The sequence below is a fragment of the Sciurus vulgaris genome (assembly GCF_902686455.1).
Source record: "Sciurus vulgaris genome assembly, chromosome: 1".
Taxonomy (NCBI): Eukaryota; Metazoa; Chordata; class Mammalia; order Rodentia; family Sciuridae; genus Sciurus; species Sciurus vulgaris.
In genome coordinates this window covers 75,739,282-75,758,338 of record NC_136461.1, presented here as the reverse complement: position 1 = coordinate 75,758,338, position 19,057 = coordinate 75,739,282, and the positions used below count along the sequence as shown (strand labels likewise).

General features: G+C 35.5%; 1 protein-coding gene across 15 annotated transcripts in view; it reads left to right on the top strand.

Moving 5' to 3' along the window:
• LOC306668201 (uncharacterized protein) overlaps window positions 1-19,057 on the top strand; it is a 528,324-nt gene that overhangs the window by 370,304 nt on the left and 138,963 nt on the right. For 9 of the 15 annotated variants that reach the window (XR_013765764.1, XR_013765765.1, XR_013765767.1 and 6 more), the window contains one exon: window positions 18,294-18,406. The exons of 5 other annotated variants lie outside the window; for them this stretch is intronic. The gene's annotated coding sequence lies outside the window, so the exon portion shown is untranslated. Of the gene's footprint in view, window positions 1-17,626; window positions 17,700-18,293; window positions 18,407-19,057 lie in introns of those variants that run through there. One more of the 15 variants, XR_013765770.1, reaches the window with a different exon arrangement.

Below are 19,057 nucleotides of genomic sequence, written 5' to 3'. Positions count from 1 at the left end.
AAGCAATTGCTGATGGAATCATCCAATAAGAGGTCATCTCAAAGTCTTCTGCTGAATGAAACCATTGCATTTGTGATTTGGGGGTACATTCCATTTTCATGACTCTGAGAATATCCCAAATGGCAGCACTGGGAGGTATTTGGACCAAGAATGATTGACAGTGTCTGTAAGTACTTATTATGTCAAGGCTTCAGCTCGTCGATTGATGGGAAATGATGTATAATAAATTAGAATGATCACACATCATTTCCCATCGATTGAAATGCCAAATCCTTGACGGAGTAATGAGTTATGGCCAATACCACTCACTGTCTTAGGGGGAGATTGATTGCATATCCTTTCGTCAATGTGATCAAACAACTAAGAAATCCTAAGTACACATCTAGCTCCCAAATTTTACCATCGTTCCAGCGCAGAGCATAAAGTTAGTGTTGCCTCGGCAAGCATTGCACAGTGCCATGTGGGTATTGGAGCAAGGGTATTCTTCATCATCTGATGCAGTTAGAGCCCAATCCCTTCAGGAATACAGATGCATCCTAAGTGCAGAGAGACTCAATGAAGCACCATTAGCCACCCAGCTACAACAGAATTCATTTCTTTTATAGAACAAAAAAGGAAGGCTCCTAGGTCTCTTCACAAAAGCAAAGGGAGGAAGTTGACAGTAAGCTCAATGGAATGAATGTTTAGTATTCTCCTGTAGCCAGTGGGTGGATATTTCCTCCTGGTTCTCTTGTATAACTTATTCTCAGTATCATATGCTTTTTAAATCATTCCAGTGGGTGAGACGAATTCATGTTCCTTTTCTAGTAAGAAAAGCAGTTCCTTCTCATCTCATAATTAAATACCAAAAATCATCAGCTGTGAAAAAAAATATTTATTTAGGTAGTCAACCTGTTTTTCCCAGCAGAGGCAGGAGAGCTGGCATGATGCATGAAATTCACATTCTTTTGCTCCACAGTCAAGATTCAATGACTATTTGTAAGGTTGTTTCAGGCTTATTATGTCTTCATAAGCATTTTAAAGTTAAAACAAATAAAGCATCTTTAAAAACTTTATTCATTTAAGAACTGGGTTTTGAACAGCCATTATGTACAAAACATTATTATAATTTTTTTTTGGTATTAGGGGATGGAATCCAGGGGTGCTTTACAACTGAGCAATACCCCCAGTCCTTTTTATTACTTATTTTGAGAAAGGGTCTTGTAAGTTGCTTAGGTCTTTGCCTAGTTACCAAGGGCAGCCTCGAACTATGATCCTCCTGTCTCATCTTCCCAAGTCACCAAGATTACAGATGTTTGCCACATGTCTGACTGCATTGTGATAATCTTAAAAAAATATGTTTTGGGAAATAACCCAATGTAAAAACACCATCTCAGTAACAAAATGATTTTTTAAAAATTAAAAAATCTCTCATTTATGTTTGGAAAGGGTAAACTGTTTTCCAACTTTCTACAGCGGCAACAGTTGGTTTCTTCTTAAATTAATGGCTACTAGACTAAAGTCTTATGAGGGTAAGGGATATTGTCTGTCTTATTAACTGCTGCATACCGAAAGCCTATAAAAGTGCTTGGCACATGTCAGGTATTTATTGAAGATTTTTAAATGAAAAAATTAATACATGAGGTATTGGTGAGTAACTTAAAACAGAGTTCATAGAAATCTGTACTTCTACACTCACTTTTTCTCCAAAATGGAATTCTTGAGTTCACCAAGATGACTTACAACATGGTTTCATCAAATTTAGCTGTTGTAGGAAGAACAGAGAGGAGAGAGAAAACAGGCAGATGAATCTAACATTGAGCCATCCCCACCTCCAGGGTTTTACTCATAGTGTCTTGCTACAACCCTGTGAGTTAGGTATCAGGCCCATTTTCCAGATGTGAGAAATCCTGAGAGATTAACTTTCTCTGATTTACACAGATAGTATATAATTGCTGAGAGTCCTGCCAAACACAAGTCTTCTGCTGATCCATTCGAGGAGAACTACGCTTCTATATGACCCTTAGGACTAGCACCCAGAACTCCAGAACAGCTCCTGAAAACAGTTTTTGAGCTTTTACTTGATTCACAGTTTATTGTCTTGTTACTATACATGAATAATATATTTCCTGCCCTCACTGAGCAACAGATAAACAAATATTTCTAAGATGGCAATGTAAGTACGTGCCTAAGTAAGTGCAAAATGACATGGGAGAACCAGATGTGGGGCACATGAGCTTGTGTTTGGGCTGGAAGAGGAATGGAGGATATAGGGAGACCATGTAGGTGAGCTTGTGATTCAACATATTTGGAGAGGAAGAAGATGAGTTCCTCTGGAAGGCGGAGGACTACAAGCAGAGGGAACAGAATATGCAGAGGCACCATGGCATATTTAGTGAACTGTACATGGTATATTTAGGACACTGGAAATATACATTGGAAATATACATTGACATACACATTCCAGTCTATGTTTTTTTTTTCTTAGTAAAACAAAATCAGGTAGGGTCTATAGGACAAAATAAATATACTCTAGCACAACATAATATTTATTGGTATTCACGAGTTTTTCGGCACCTCCACAGAATTGATTCAGTTGTAGCTATTAATTGACATAGAAACATCTGAGATGATCAAATTACATGAACCATAGTCATTAATTTCTTAGCAATTTTAAAGGTAATTTCTTTAGTAATATTTTCATTTAGGTTGCAAAGAACACTGAGCTTTAAGAGTGGAGAAATTGACCACAAAGGAGAAGGTCAGATTTTTTTGGCCTAGTCCTCTTATTCAAGCAAGTGGTACATCATATCAAAACATGATTTCACAAGATAAGCACAACATAAGGTAATTGGATAACACATCAATACAGATTATCTGCATCGTGAAGGACATGTTCCAAGACTCTTAGTGGATACCTGAAACTGTGGATAGTACCAACTCTTTATGTATATATACTATGACAATAACTGCTGAAGTCTGAGGTATACCAGCAAAACTGGAATGAATTTCTTCTTCCTGCTTCATAATTTCACAGATAGAATATTTGTTCTTACTATAGATCTTAGCCACCTCAGCATGTATATTTTTTCTTAATTGAGAACTTTTACCCTTTAACCTAAAGAAAGACATTATAGCTTCTATTTAGCATATCTGAATTACCAGCATCATTACTCCTATACTTTGGGTTCAGTATTAAGTAAATTAAGAGTTATTTGAACACTAGTGCTGCAATACCTGTTTCAGATACCAACTGTATCAGATAAAGTTGATCTGATAATCAAAAAACCTGCTACAAGGTGGATATGCTGAACATAGGGATGATTCATATTCCAGGTTGGATAGAGTGGGATGACACAGATATTGTCATGCTCAAAATTTATGAATTATTTATTTCTAAAACTTTCCATTTAACATTTTTTGGACCACCATTGACCACGGATAATTGAAACTGCCAAACAATGACTAAGGGGAATCTATTGTATTCAAAACATATTTTCCTACAGAAAGAATATCACATGTGAAAGTTGGGTTCTGAAGCTTCTATAAAGCCCTATTTAAACCATTGTGTACATAACTGGATGGCCAGAAGTACTCTCAGTTAGGCAAACTATTTTCAGTTACACATTACATCTAACATTGTTTGAATGAGTATGAATCTGAGCCTCTTTCTTCAGGAACACTTTTCCCAGTAGTGACACATTTCCAGGCATAAATGTCTTCTTTTTGTGCACCCATAGTTTACAAACTCATCTCTTCTACGCATAAAAACCAGAAGCTCATGAGATCATCTTCTTACTTCATGTTTTACATTGTGGGGAAAAAGGACAGAAATCTTTTTGAGTAGTAAGAGCTAGTTCCTCCTCCACAGTTTAAATAAATGGACTGTTGTAAACCATGTACTGATGTGCTCTTATGATGTTATATGCAGGGTCACAATGATGCGTGTTCTATCACTCCAAACCTGCATTAATTTTCTCATCATATCCATTCAATGTATTCTTAAAGGCAGAAACCATGATATGACTTACACTTGTATGGTGATTCCTAATTTACAAAGTTACTTTCACCACATCGTTCTATTTAATGCCAGCCATAGCTCTTTCAGTTAGGTGTTTTATGTACTGAGGGTAACTAGGGTTATGATATGATGTATATGTCCAAGGAACCTAGTACTATTAAATGGTGCAGCTATGATTCTAAGCCATATTTTTTTTTTTTTTGTGGGGGTGGAACTCAGGGGCACTCAAACACTGAGTCACATTCCCAACCCTGTTTTGTATTTTAATTAGAGACAGGGTCTCACTGAGTTGCTTAGAGACTCGCTTTTGCTGAAGTTGGCTTTGAACTTGCAATACTCCTGCCTTAGCCTTCCAAGTCTCTGGAATTATAGGCATGTGCCACCAAACCTGGCTCTAAGTGAGATTTTTGATTCCCAAGTCCAGTTCTCTCTCTACAACATCAGACTGACATAGCAGAACTTATATTGTCAAAATTCTAAAGGTTAAAAACTCAAATCAAATTGGAGACTTCGTACAAGTTTTTTTTTTCATAAAATGGAGAATCCTTCTCAACATTAACTTGGGGTTTCTTTAAAGTCCACCATTAGGGAAACAATTGGATTTTCTGCCAAGAAACATTAAAGCTGATTTGACAAGAATGAGGAGGCACTTTAAGAGTTGATTGACTGTTAGCACAAGGCTTTTAGAGCTTACTAAAATTGCAATTCAACTGTAAGTGAAAGAAATGGAAGTATCTATGTAGAGATTCAAAGGAAAGCCTGTGACATAAAAAGAAGTTGTAGGTTGGTCAAGTCTATCTGCATCTATCTAACAATCCTCTGGTTCCTATGATATATAAGTTCATTTGGTTCTATAACTTTATGGTCTTCTTACTCAAGGACTCACTGAGGTCTAAATCAATCAATGAGAAAACAATCATGTTGTGTTTATTGAAGGACTTTTAATAGACCGCTTTAGCTGAGAGTCTCATTGAAGTGTGTATTTGCAATTCTATTTTGGAATTTCCAAGTTGAGGTACATTTCACTCTAGTCACCATATCAATAGTGTGTGGCAATGCCAGAGGTCAGTGGAGATCAAGATCTTTAAAGCTGACGGGATCGCAACTGGAATCGTCAAGATAGTGGAAGAAACTTATGTGTTGGAACTGTCCTTCTTGAGGATCTATGGTGACAAGAATTCAAAATTGCTGCAGTTTTAAAGAAAAATGATAAAGCAAATTTTTCTCTCCATTTCTTTAAAAAAAATATCCTCTACCTACAGTATAGGTTAGTATAACTAACATTAAAAGAAAGGGAAACAAATGAGCAAATGTAATCTTTCATACATGGCTTTCTTTAATCTCATAAGACTCAAGCTTTTAAAGTAGTTTTTGAAAAAATGGACTTTTAACTGTGTATTTTCCCTAATTTTTGCATTTAGTTAGTGATCATTTATAGTAGGATCTCCTCTTTACTTTTTAGAAAAGAAATCCCAAAACATGAATATATTGTCATATAATCATGGTATTACTGCAATAATACACTTGGCCATTGACAAGCTTAGTATTAGGAAAAATAACCAAGCTCAGGGTTAGAGAAATAACCAAGTAAATGACCAAGTATTTAAATACACTCTGACCTATGGATAAGCCCATATTGATTTCAAAGTCATGCAGCAGACACTATCACATTTGGGGACCTGAAAACAGATTTTAAAACTGCCTTTACTATTATAAGAGAAAATGTGCCTTGTGTTTGAGGTGTAGAAGATTAATTTTATATAAATAATCCCATATTAAAATAAGTAACATGACAGCTAAAATAAGTGTTGATATTCTAGACTTTTTTGTTTTCCATATTTTAGAAGACAAAAAGATGAATTTTACCAACCATCACCTGAATAAAGTTTAGAATTCAAATTTCAATGGTATAAAAATGTTTAAAATTATGATATATTAGTTTTTGGAAAATTCTCTCCAATAATGTGATACAATTAGAGCAGGGTTTCTCAAAGCTTTACTGTTGACATTTTGGACCAGATAAATTTTTTTTGTGAGAGACTGACCTATGTGTTGTAGAATGTATAGCGTCATCCCAAGCTTCTACATTATATGCCAACAATTCCTTCCCCTCAGTTATAACAATCTCAAGTTATCTCCAGACGTTGCTAAATTTCCCATGGTTGGAGAAGATATGTATGTGTCTGTGTGTACGTGTCTGTGTGCGTATACATGTGCTTGCAGCAACCCCTGGAGTAGAAGTCTAGATATCCACTCCTTCTTTAGCTTCTATGTATATTAAATTTGGAGGAAATTGGGCTTCCTATCATGTCCCAGATCACATAATTGATTAGAAGCAGAAGAAGCCCCCAAATTCAGCTTTTGTTATTCCTGCAATGTTTTTTACATTATAGCACATTATCTTTGAATAGTGCTTTTGGAAGAAATAGTCTACTGACCCATAAACAATTGAAGTCAGCATCCATCAGAATTGAATCAGAAAGAATACTGTATTTATATGAATGAAATGGAAAAAAATCTAATTTGCTGTTAGTTCAATCTTGCAAGTGTTTTGGATGATGATAACCAAATTGCACCTAACTACTGACAAAGATCCTCATTGACCAAACTCTACTCAGATTCCTCTGAGCTCTTTTTCAGCTAGGCCTAACTTGGGCTTATGCATTTGTCTTTATATTGTCCAATTTCAGTAAGAATCCTTCTAAGTCTGTTTAACTGAAAGCCATCTGCCCTTGATATTGGATCATCCTCCATATTTAAATGCACTTTCCATCCTTCACCATTGCCCAGGTAATGTCTGATCATGCTGGCCTGCCTTCAGCAAGGGTCCTGATAGGTTGGTTTAACCAGATCCTCCCTAACCCATAATTTTTCTTCTTAGTAATTTTCCATCCACTTATCTTCATCCTGCTTCTTGGTTATAAATTCCACTTGCCCTGCAGTATTTGTAGTTGAGGTTAATGTCTTCTTTCCTGAAAAATCCCATTGCAGTTGTTCTTATAACAAGATAGTTCCACCCCTATACCTTGAATAAAGTCTGCCTTATCATCTTTAACAAGTTCTATGAATAATTTTTCTTTAATACTGCCCATATGACATATATGATGTTATAACTACCTTGTTATCAATCTGCACTAGTCTCTTGCTTACTACCACCTAATTTGAGGCAGGAATTTGTTGCAAGTGTCCTAACACTTCAACATTTTTAACTAACGATAGAAAAAATATGCCTGGCAAGAACAATAAAAGACTGAATTAACAATCCAGGACCACTCATTTTGCCAGAAAATTTGTGTCTAAATTGTGGCAGAGGCTGACATCTTGGATTGATCCCACTGGCCATCTCTGGTCCATCATAAGACAATAATGGGAACCATCCTCCTCCTCTAATGAAGGTATTGCCAAGAAAGCACACTGCTGCACAACCAGCTGTTTGAGGAACTGAAGAGGATGCAAAGATGGTGAAAACAGATGGGATATACTTTGCATTTTATACTTAGATATGAATATGTACATATGATATATTAGGGCAACTCTCTCACACATATCCCTCTCTCCTTCACACATTATGCTAACCATTCGTCACTTTCATATATTGACTTTATTCAAAAGTTTTGTGTGCCTTTTGTGTTTTAGATTTACCCCCCTTATTTACACCATTTTTAATGAGATTTTTGGTGAAAAACTTGTTAATTTTTTATGACATATTTTATAATTTATGCTGTATAGAAGGTGCTTTGTGTGAAGAATGCATTTGCTTGAAACAAAATTTATGGTTTGCTAACAATCCTATGAGGCTTCAGTTCAGGGAGATTCTAGATGATGCAAAGCATCATGTGGTTACAAGTGTTTTTCAATAATTTTTGAAAATCTGATGAGTAAGGAATGTGTATTCACTTTTGTCATCTTGAAAAATATAGAAAATATAAGGAAGAAAAACACAATTGAACATAATCTCATCACCCAGAGATTATACTGCTATAATGTTTGTTATCTCTTACATAAATCCATGTATATGTCTATGTATGTTTTTGCTACTTTTGTTCACATTGCTATGCCTAGTTTTTCATGTTTTTGATAATTCAGAGAATGTTTTCTAATTCTGTAAGATACCCTCATTTACTCATAATTTTCATGTTATTGAACTTTTGTTTTCTTTTGTATTTGGCTATTGTAGTACATAAAGCAATATGCTATATTATACGATAATATATTAATGATACACTGTGTTTTGCATCTTTATCTTCCTGATACATTATTTTCTAGAATTCAAATGCTGGGTCACAAACATTTATAGAACTCTTGAAACATATTGCCAGTTTTCCCTCTACCAAATAGATTAATTTAAATTTCTACTAGAAATGTATGAGATGATTTCAGTTTAAATAGTAAAATGTAATTGTTGAATAGGAGTCAACATTTAAGAACTCAAGGATATCTTTATATAGTTCTTTCCTGCTTTTGGCACTAAAGATATTTTCTTTAAAGTTAATATAGCTTTTAATGAGTAGGTATGGATCAAAATTAAGAGAATTTGCCATGGGATATCAAAACTAGTTTTCATTTTGAAAATAACAGAATCATTAAAGTTATATGAAATGTGAAATATAAAAAGATATTAGAATCATTAAGCTTAACTTTTCCTTTATTCAAGATTTAGTCATTTATTAAGCAACTATTTTATGCCACCTCTGTCATTTTAAATCTTGTTGAGAAGATAAGAAAAGTGCATAATTAATTGTAATACAATGTCATAAGTATGACAGAAAATAATGGGCAAAATTCAATGGAAACATGGTGGTAGATGAATGTTTAACTTTTCTCTGGAGGAGAAAGCCAAGAAAATCTTTGCAGAAGAGGTAATTCCTAAAGGATTACTAATAATTTTTCAAGAAAGGGAGAAAAGAGTTTCTGGAACTAAGCAACATTAAAGAGATGCAAGGACATGAAATGATACAGCTGGTTCATACAACAGTGGTAATGAGGTATAGCTGACACACAGAAGGTTGTGGTGTTAATATCAAATTTTCAATTCCATGCTAAGAAGTTTTGATTTTTTTCTAGTCAGAGGAGCTGTTAAAAAGAGTTTTGAGGAGGGGACATGATTCTTTCTGTGCTTGGATTCAGTTAGAAGAGATGGAGACAAAAATGACTGGTTATTAGCATTTTCCAGGGGAGATAAGAGCTTGCACTGTGGAAAGCCCACACATGGGGGACAGAGTAAAATATATCCAGTCAGCCAACCAATCAACCAAAGTCAGCTGAATGCAATAAGGTGTCAGCACTCTGTGTTGGAAAGTAAGGGAAGAATTGGAAGCTTCCATTTATTTAAAAAAATTAAACAAGTAAAGAAATATATAAAAAGTAACTGATAATAATAAGCACAATGGGAAGTGATCATGGTAGAGCATGAGAGGAAAAGGTTCTCTTAATTTAGGATACCTAAGCTGCAACACGAAGAATGGAAAAGAAATCAACCATGTAAGTATCCAGAGCCCAAGGGAGAATGCCTGCAGGGAGCCCTTTCTGAGGTAGAACAGGTGACTAATTGGAAAGGCTGTGTGATAGGGGACAGACACATCAGTTTTATAGTCAGATGGCCTTGAATACAAATCCAGGCACTGCTGCTTACCCTTCCAGGTCTTAGCTTTTTCCATAAAATGGGAACAATAATGTATACATTACAGAGTTACTATAAAGAATATATAAAATAATGTACATAAAATTTACCACAATGGCTTCAGGTAGTAAAAACTCAATGGAAGGCAGTTGCCATCATCATCACCATTATTATTGTCATTACCATTAAGGAGAATAGGGAAAACAGGGCAATTCAAGTTTCTGTCCTTCGTGACCAGGAAATGAGATAGGTAATCTAAAATAGGAGCAAATTGGGGTTTTCAGATATAGAATGTGCTTTGAGGGATCTGTTGGAAAACCAGCTGGAATTTGGATCCTAGCATTCAGGAGAGAGACCAGAATATAAAACATATGGGTGTCACTGGCCTAGCACAAAGAATAATGTAAGAAAACTAGAAACTCAGCATTTCATGAGAGTGTTTATTTATCTATTTTAAGAAAATTCTGGCAAGTAAATTGATTTCTTCCATATGAAAATAAGAAAAAGAAAATTCTTACTGAAAACAATTTCAAATTAGTGACTTGAAATCTACTTATAGTTTATATCCACTGGCCCAGAGTAAGCTTTCTGGGAATATGATGAGAATATTTTAGATCTCTGAATGAGGTTTGTTTGACTCCCTAATTTTCATCTGGGAAAAATGGTCACAAATATTTCATACTTTGCTCATATATAGAAATCTTTATGTCTTCTTATTATTCTAAGAGATTTTTGGATGCAGTTTAATTTGTTCTTTCTCAGAACTAAACTCAATATTCCAAATGTGATTTGATCTGCTTGTTAGTTTCAACCTATCATTTTCATCTGTCAGGTCCTTTATAATCTTGGCTCTATCATCTTGCATATTAGTGATTCCTGTCAACTTTGTGTCATATATCAATCTGATGAGTATGATTTCTAAATCTCTATCCAAGTCATTGATAAAGATGTTTAAAGACTAGTCTAATGCAAGCTGAACTATTCCTGCTGCTAACTAGTAAGGTGGCACAAAGTCCTTGGCTTTACTTGAGAAGGGAAAGTTGTGCTTCAAGGTTTAGTTTTGAGCAAGTTGAGTAGGAGTGACATAAGTAAGAAAAAAGGAACAGAAAAAAAGGGATGGGGTAGAAAATATTTGACATGGAGAGTGGGAGTTGTAAAATCTTAGGCTATCGTAGGTGGGAATTACTTGAGGCCATGAGAGAGATGGGTAGAAAAAGTTGCAGAGACACGTTGCAGGGTTGCTAGGCAAGTGACTAAAAGGGCTTGGTTCTGATAATTCTGAAGGGAACTAGTCATAGGAGGTCCACAGCTTGCAGACAAAACAATGGAAATGCAGTATGTGGAGGCAGGTGGTTATTATTTAGCAGTCTGTGTGCTAGACTCAGCAAGTAGGTCCAAGTATGGAACAAAACTCTAGACCTGAGAAGAGGCTCAAACAATGAAGATGCAGGAGCAGAAGCTCCCTCTATATCTCTCATTGTAATTGAACTGAGGCTATGTTATATTCCCTGTTGGAAAGGGTAACTGACAAGGAATAGGGAGGAAAGGGTAATGTAGAATTTGGGTTCTAAGAATTAAGCCAATAGAGGTAAGAAAGCAGAGGAGCTACAGTTTCAGGGTCAACTATGAATGTATATACAGAGTCATTCTTGGAGATACTAAGTGCTGGGTAGAGAAGGCATGTGGAGGCTCAGGCCATCATTCAGGAGTCAAGAAGTCAAGACTGAATGAATTAGTGAATGGATGACCTGTTCCATTCCCCAGAAGACTGAGGGGATGAGGCTGCTAGTGTCTTTTGTGTCTTTGTCTTCCCTAGTTCAGGAACTAGATCAGGCAGAAGGTGAAAAGGAGAGTAGGAGTGGGCATTAGTGGCTCAGCTTAGAAAATGCAGACAAAATAAGGTAACTCTAATCACAGCCACTGTGTGTGGGTGTTTTTCATCTTTATGGTGAGGAAATTTTAAAGTCAGAGATCATTTTAAAGTTAAGGCTATAGGAGCCATGGCTTCCTTTAATAAGTTTTCTTATCTATAATTAATAATTAATAAAATGAATATTTGTCATATAAGGGACTTGTATTGAGATGCCTGAGTGTATTTCTAGTTTTTTCCTCTGTATTTTCCTCATGTTGTTGGTGATGATGATGGTGACAATGATTGTAATGATATCAGCAATTCCCTAGGCACTTATGTGGACACTCTGGTGAGTGCCAAAACTCACTCTCAGAAACCTTATGAGGAAGCAACCTTATTATTTTCAATCCCTTTGCTCAGATGAGGATATTGAGCATTAGAGTAATTTCACCGTGTGCCCAGGCTCATGCAAATAGAAAATGAATGAATCTGAACTTGGAACTCAGGCAGAATCACTGTAAAGACACTGTATTATATTGCTTCATTGTTTTATAACTATTTGTGACTAATTTTTAGTCTATACTATTTTTCTTTTAAGGGATGTCTTTTTTTTTTTTTTTTTACAAAGAAACAGAGATGTTATTACTGAATTCATAAATATGATAGGAAACCAAGCTAAGTTGGTATGAGGATTCTGAGTCCATGGCTAGGTTCACTTACTAAACTAAGTTATTCTTCCTACATACCTATTTCATAATAGACATGAGCAAATATTTTTAAATAACCACACATGAACCATTAGAATGTCTCGAAGAGTCAAAAATCACCCATAAATACCAAGAAATGAATATCTCCATTTAGGAGGAAAGGAGAAGATTTATGTTACAAAGACTTTTGCCTTAAAAATGCTTTTTAGTCCTTATATTTATATTCGGGTTTGGCCTGTCCAGACAAATCACCAGGGCCTCTATGACCATTAAACTTGGATAGAGCATGTGATCAAATAGCAAAAATCTATTTGAGCATATTAAGAGAGGCTAAGAAATATTACATATGTAAGCAAAGACTTAGAGTTCAAATGAACCTATTGACCTGTTTGAATGAACTAACCAATGGAAGAATAGAAGCAATTCTTATAAAGATAAGTAGAAGAAACTAGAAGCCTCTATGAATATAGGTAATTCCATTTTGTTACATAAATAATTAAATGTATACATTCTTTATAAACATCAGCACTTAAATTAGAGAGTTTTCAAGATCTTTGCCGGTAGATATCATATTTAGGTGAACAAAAATAGAGACACACAATGATCCAGTGGTTTTTTTTCAAGAACTCTGGTGAACTGAAAAGAATATGACATTCAAAATGCACATCTAAAAGCTTCTAGGTGGAATTTAAATAACTTCATTATTTTTACCTTTTTCTTCAAACCATCCCAAATATTCTGACTATATGTGGACCTATCACTTGACCAATTTTCTGTATAATTAAAATCAGGGGCTTTCAAAAGCATTTGTAGGGGAAATGCTTCTGAGATGCCTAGCTTTATCTTTTCATACTTGTATAACTTAAAAATGACCAGGCAGAAGTTTTTTTTTTTTTTCCCTTTAAATTGCTTTGCCAAGTTTCAGCTCTGAGCACATTTTTATGACTGATTTATTAAACCTGGAAACGAGAGGTTTATAATGGAAATTCTCATAAAGCCTTAACTCTAGCATTGCTAGCAGGTATTCTGAAGAATGGGGACAGTGATGGGCCCTCAGCTGTGGCATTTCTAGAGCACAACCTAAGGATCTGGTCACGTGCTCATTTATTTATTTTTAGGTGAATAATCTTCAACCGTTCTAGCAGAAATTCTCATTCCGTTGACAAAAGGGAAGCATGCAGTAGTTTGGCTATGAATCATACCTTCTGTTGTCATGATTAATTTTAAGGATGCATTCAAAGAAGTTTCTTCCATAACATTGCACTCTGGGAAAAGATGAAAAAAGTGTGCTCATCATTTAGGCTGACTGAGGAGATTTATTGCAAAGAAAATGATTCCAAATTGACTAGGGAGATTTATTGGAAATGAAATTATTAGAAATCCCTGTTCCTTTTAAAGATATTTAGAAATTATACCTAAGTGGAACATTTTTGCTTTAGTTTGAGAAATACAAACTTCTGGCATTGCTCATCATTAGAATTTTTCCCCGCAGGCTTTGGCTTTATTAGCAGCTTAAGAGTATATTTAGCACTGTCATATGTGAAATCTCTTCACTCTGTTAAACTAATATGGGATAAAATGTCTTTTTTTACAGTGTTATTCATTCATTATATAAAAATGAAAGCAACTACTTCAGTGTGGATCCAGAGCTACTAACTATTTTTATGACAAAAGAGAGGTGACAATACATATCCCGTAGGCACATGAGAGTATTATATAAGAGTCATTAGTATAATTGATATCCATAGAAAGAGTGTTTTATCCAACATGATTAAAATGTGCAATACATTATGTAGGTTCCAGTGTTCCAGCTGCTGTGGTGTAATCTTTCCTTTGATAGAAATCTAGTGAAAAATAAAATTATCCTCGTTAAAAGGATAATCTTCTACTTAAGGCTGTGGGAATGTGAGACAGTTGCACGTCATGTGCTTCAACCATTTACATGTGATTTTTGCCTGTGTGTTGTATTTTGTTGTGGGCTCTTTAACCACAGGAGTGGAAGTAGAAAAGCCCTCTTTAAGATCAGATTTTTTTTTTTTTTTAGCTGATCAAGTAGGGAAAACCCTCTGTTATAATCATCCTTGTTGGGTTTAACTTTACATGCTTATGGTAGTGGGGCCAATCAGATAAAAGATATATATATTGCCTAAAATTTAAAATTGGCTTCAAGTCAAGAATAACTTCCGAAAGGCAAACGACCAAATAATAATTTTAAGAGGATGTTTCTGCACACAATATAAGAATCGATTGACTATTTATTTTACAAGTATTTGTCAATTATCTACTATGTATTAAGTATTCATTCCACAAGTCCTAAGACTTTATTTTTAAATAGTGAACTAAGTAAAGAAAAACAGGAGGGTATGGTGCAAATCTTATTTTCCCTGGTCAGTTCTCAAAAGCATGCCTTAATGAACCCTGTAACTAGAATAACAGATAATGTTGTGTCTACATAATGTGCATTTCAAAGAAGTAAAAGCAGGGTATGTATACTACTATCTTAACACCTATAATGGTGTCTCTGAGTTACTGTCATTTTTTTTCCTTTTGCATATATGCATGATAATAGCAATGCCAAAACCTGAGAAAAAGGTCACATTCTGAGGATGTTGCAACATATCCAGGAAAGTAAAGTCAGTGGCAAAAGAAGCAGTATGTCTAATTCTTAATTAAGTGTCATGTGTGTTAGGGCAAAGAGGTCTGTTGGAAGCTTCCTGGGTAATTAGGAGTTCCATTTTCTTCTCTGGAACTGACCTACAGTATTGTTGAGAGGATCAAATGAAATAATATGTTGGAAACTGCTGTGTAAACAAACCATAAAGTGCTTCACAGACTCGTGACATCATTTTTAATTTTGTCGACTACCTTATGTAAGTTGTAGGTCTTATCTATAAATAGAGGAGAGTGCTTTTGCTACCATCTAAGTTACCAATGCACCTTAAGTAGGATGAAATACAAGTTGCTTGTAAAGATTCCTGGTATCAAGAAATACTGAAATGATTACTATCAAAAAATCACAAAAATAAATGAAGTGCTCAGTCATTCCAAGGTCCTATCTGTCTTTGATAGTTAGATAAAGTTATCAATGTTTGAGTAGGTGAATTATCTGTTAGGACACTGAAAATAAGGGGGGTAATTTTAGATAAATTACATATCTAGGTAAAAACTTTATAGGATAAAATAATGATGGACCAAAATGCACACCAGGGAGATGGACTTGTCTGTACCTGCTTCTCATTTGTATGTAGTGACTGAATGCTGTTGTTTGTGAATAATCAACTAATGTCATGAGATGGTTTCTTCTTCCTTCCCAAGATGTTCAGATTCCACTAGATTGCTAGTTGAAATTGTCCCTTCCATATCCCCTCTTTTCTTTTCACAATGTTTAAATATTTTGCTGGTTCATCCCTCAGCCTCATCACAGCATTCTCTCTCCTTAGCTTTTTCTTCTAATCCCTACTGTGTCATTTGCAGTCACAGAGTAGAGTAAGTTGTCATCCCTATTATTTCTTCATCATTATCTGCAGTAATTTTATGCTACTGCTGTGGTGTGCTGGTCCACATGAGGTCTTCTGCACGTTGAGGTGGTAAGATTTCATGGGAGAAGATTTCAGAATTTTCTGGATGACCTCCTGGTGAGAAAGATTCTGATATGCCTGTGATTGTATAAAAGTCCCAGGAATGAGATTGTGATTTGAATGCGAGGTCAATATTGTTATTATTAGTTAGAGTAATAACAATAGATGAAGATAATAATAAAGACTCGGCAGGTCTTTTCCTCAGAGCTTTCAGTGATTCCAACAGCAAAATTGGTGACATCGTTTAGTGTAGTAAGAAGATACGTGATCATTCTGGAGCCATTATCAGCCCCTGTTAGAGTCTTTTCAAATCCAGTGCTTATTGTGTATGTTATGAATAAGGGAGAACAAAAATTATGCATGCAGGGCCAAATTCTCATCTAGCTCTGGACCCCCATGGACCTCACTTTGAAGTCAATAGGAGCTCAGCAGGGGGTGCAATAAGATGAGAATTTGGAAAAGGAACGCAAAGAAAAAGGGATAATTTTCCCCGACCATATCATCTGTTGGTGTGCCTTAAATGCCTACACAGTGCCTAACCCCAATTCCTTTTTACTTCGGTCTCAATAAAATTGCAGATTTTTTTTTTTTTTTTTGCATCTCCATGTGTGTATACTGTAGGTCATTTTCAATGGGAAGAGAATTGGATAACTTCAATTACTCTCCTGTAAGCTGTTATTATTGAACTGAGCCTGAAGTGCTTTATTTTCAATAAAGAGGTATTCATATAATACACTTTCATGCAAATTTGGATGCTATAGGTTTTCAAAGATTTTCCAGAAAGGACATTTTTCACTGGCCCAGATAATTAACCACTCGTCTTTGTGCCCTTGCTTTCACTCAACTAATTTTTTGAAATTATTTTGTCTACCATGGGATGGCTACACAAGTGTGTGCTCTCCCAGGAAAATACTGTTTGAAGTCAACAATGCAGCTTTTGTTTCTGAATTCTAATATCCACCACCCCCCCAGGATTCTAATTGTCTTGTACACACAATGGTAAATGAATGTCCAGAGGGGAACTTGGAAAAACAACCTACCCAGGAGCTACAGGCCACATCTTCTGCAATCAAGGGGACCCCCCTTTTTTCAGATGGTGCATACCTTCTGATGGGGCCTGCCCTCAGAAACCCAGCTTTCAAGGTAAAGCTCACTGAGGTTGCACCATTTCCTTTCATGAAGCAGCCAGAGTCCCTCAGAACTGCACACCTGGATGTGTGTTGATGGAATGTCCTGTAACGTAAGGCCATTAATATTCATGGGACATCTAACATAATTCATGATGGTCTATGATATATGATAGCAAACAGCATCATTTACTCTGAACCTTAAAAATATTGACAAAGACAAGTTCCTAAACACTGATGAAACCTTGTATTTGTGTTATGATTTCTTGGTTTTATACTTGGTGCAGTTTTTCAATTAACTGCTCAGTATTCAGAGCAATTATTCATTTATTATAGTCAGCTTAGATACGGTAAAGATTAGAGGAGTAAAACAAATCATTTTAGTGACACTGGCTAGTGATACATTGTTATTATTCTGATTTTTATTTATTTATTTATTGGGCTCTTGCATAGCAGGATTTATAGCCCCTACTTTTGAATGCTAAGTCTTATTCCTTCCTGGTGTCTATTTTTATGGTTTTAAATAAGCAAAAACAGCCACAAGATTTGAACTGGAGTTACCTGTAGAATTTATCAAATGATAGACATGTATACAGATACCAATTTATACAAACACAAAAACATTTTTAAATTATATTTTGGTCAGTGACAAGATTTTCTCAGTTATACGAAATACGTATCTGGTCTTTTTTAAGTGTGAAGATTCTCAGAAGTGTTGAAGACAGAACTGAATTTATGTAGAACATAAACCAGGCATCAATATATGAAGAATCTCATAAAAAATAGCATGCAATTTTGAATGCGAGTAAACCGAGGTAACTACACACATTAGGTATTTGGGAGTTAATGGCATGAAGCACAATGCTTTCCGTCAACCTGGCAGCGTGGTTTTCCCAGTGTACTGCAACCACATACCCTGTAATGTGTCATTTTGCTTCTAAAGGGGGTTTACATGCTTTTAAAAGTGTCTCAGATTTTGGCAAAGTTTATTTTATGCATTATGCATAAAAGTTGTCATCAGGATTTAACAAAGCATTTTGCACAGAAAGATTAGAAATAAAAATCTCTGCACACCAAAATGATTTGGATGGTTTTCTCAGATGGTGTGAACTTAAGAAAAAATTAGCATGTATCTTACCCCCTTTCCAAATTTCATAAAGATGAAAAAGCCCCATGGTGAAGAGAATTCTAAGGCATGGTCCGGGAGCAGCAGCTCACCAGTGCTATTTCATTTTCCTTTCAGTTAATCTTCTCTTGTTTATTGATTGTAATGTTAACAGTTGGGAACCCAACTAAGCTGCAATATTTAGATGAGGAATTGTTGGGTTCAATAATATATGTGAGGTATTTCCTACTTGAGAAATGTGGGTGTTGAAAGAGGTGACCAATTTCATATGTTTGGATTTTAGGATTCAGGACCCTCAGTGAAGTAAAACAGAAATTGTGGGTGAAGAGAAGAAATTGGTGGAAGCAATTTCTTCCTGTCCTGACAAGCTGATAGGAAGGAGAAATTGTGTGGATGGTAAGCTTAAAATGACTATTTTACAATATTTTCTGTTTTAACAACTTTTTAAAGCAAGGCACATGCTAGCCCAGGGTTCTATAAGAACAAATAGAACCCTGGAGGAGCTGCCTGTGTGTCACTAAGCCACTCTGAGGACAATACTGAAAGAAAATCTTTGTTTAAAAACATATGGAGAAGTAATATTAAATAAAAAATGAAAAATGGATTAATTGTGTCCCAAAACTTGACCCTTGAAATGCCTCTTCAGTGTTTAAATTGAGTATCCCGAATCCTGCTCTCTGTCCCTATGCTGCCAGGCTAATGTCCAGTTGGGGTTTCCCCTCTCTGTGTGTTTCTTTGTAAGAATGGTTATTCTACCACTGGCATTATTGAGGCCATTTCTGGTAGCTGCTGATATGTCAGCCTTCCTAATTGACTGATATCTTCACACGATGAATAAACTGAAATCTATGCTTCTTATTGCTATTTTGGTAGGTGTGGTAGGTGTCCTTATAACTGAATTCAGGATGCAGTCCTTGGAAATTCACTTTTTGGGGGTAACCACTCAGCTGCAGTCCTTGGATAGAAATAGTAAATATCAATTGGCTGAATAAATTGTGAGCAATATCCATAGAAACTCAGGTATCTTGCTCTTTTCCAGTCATTGGT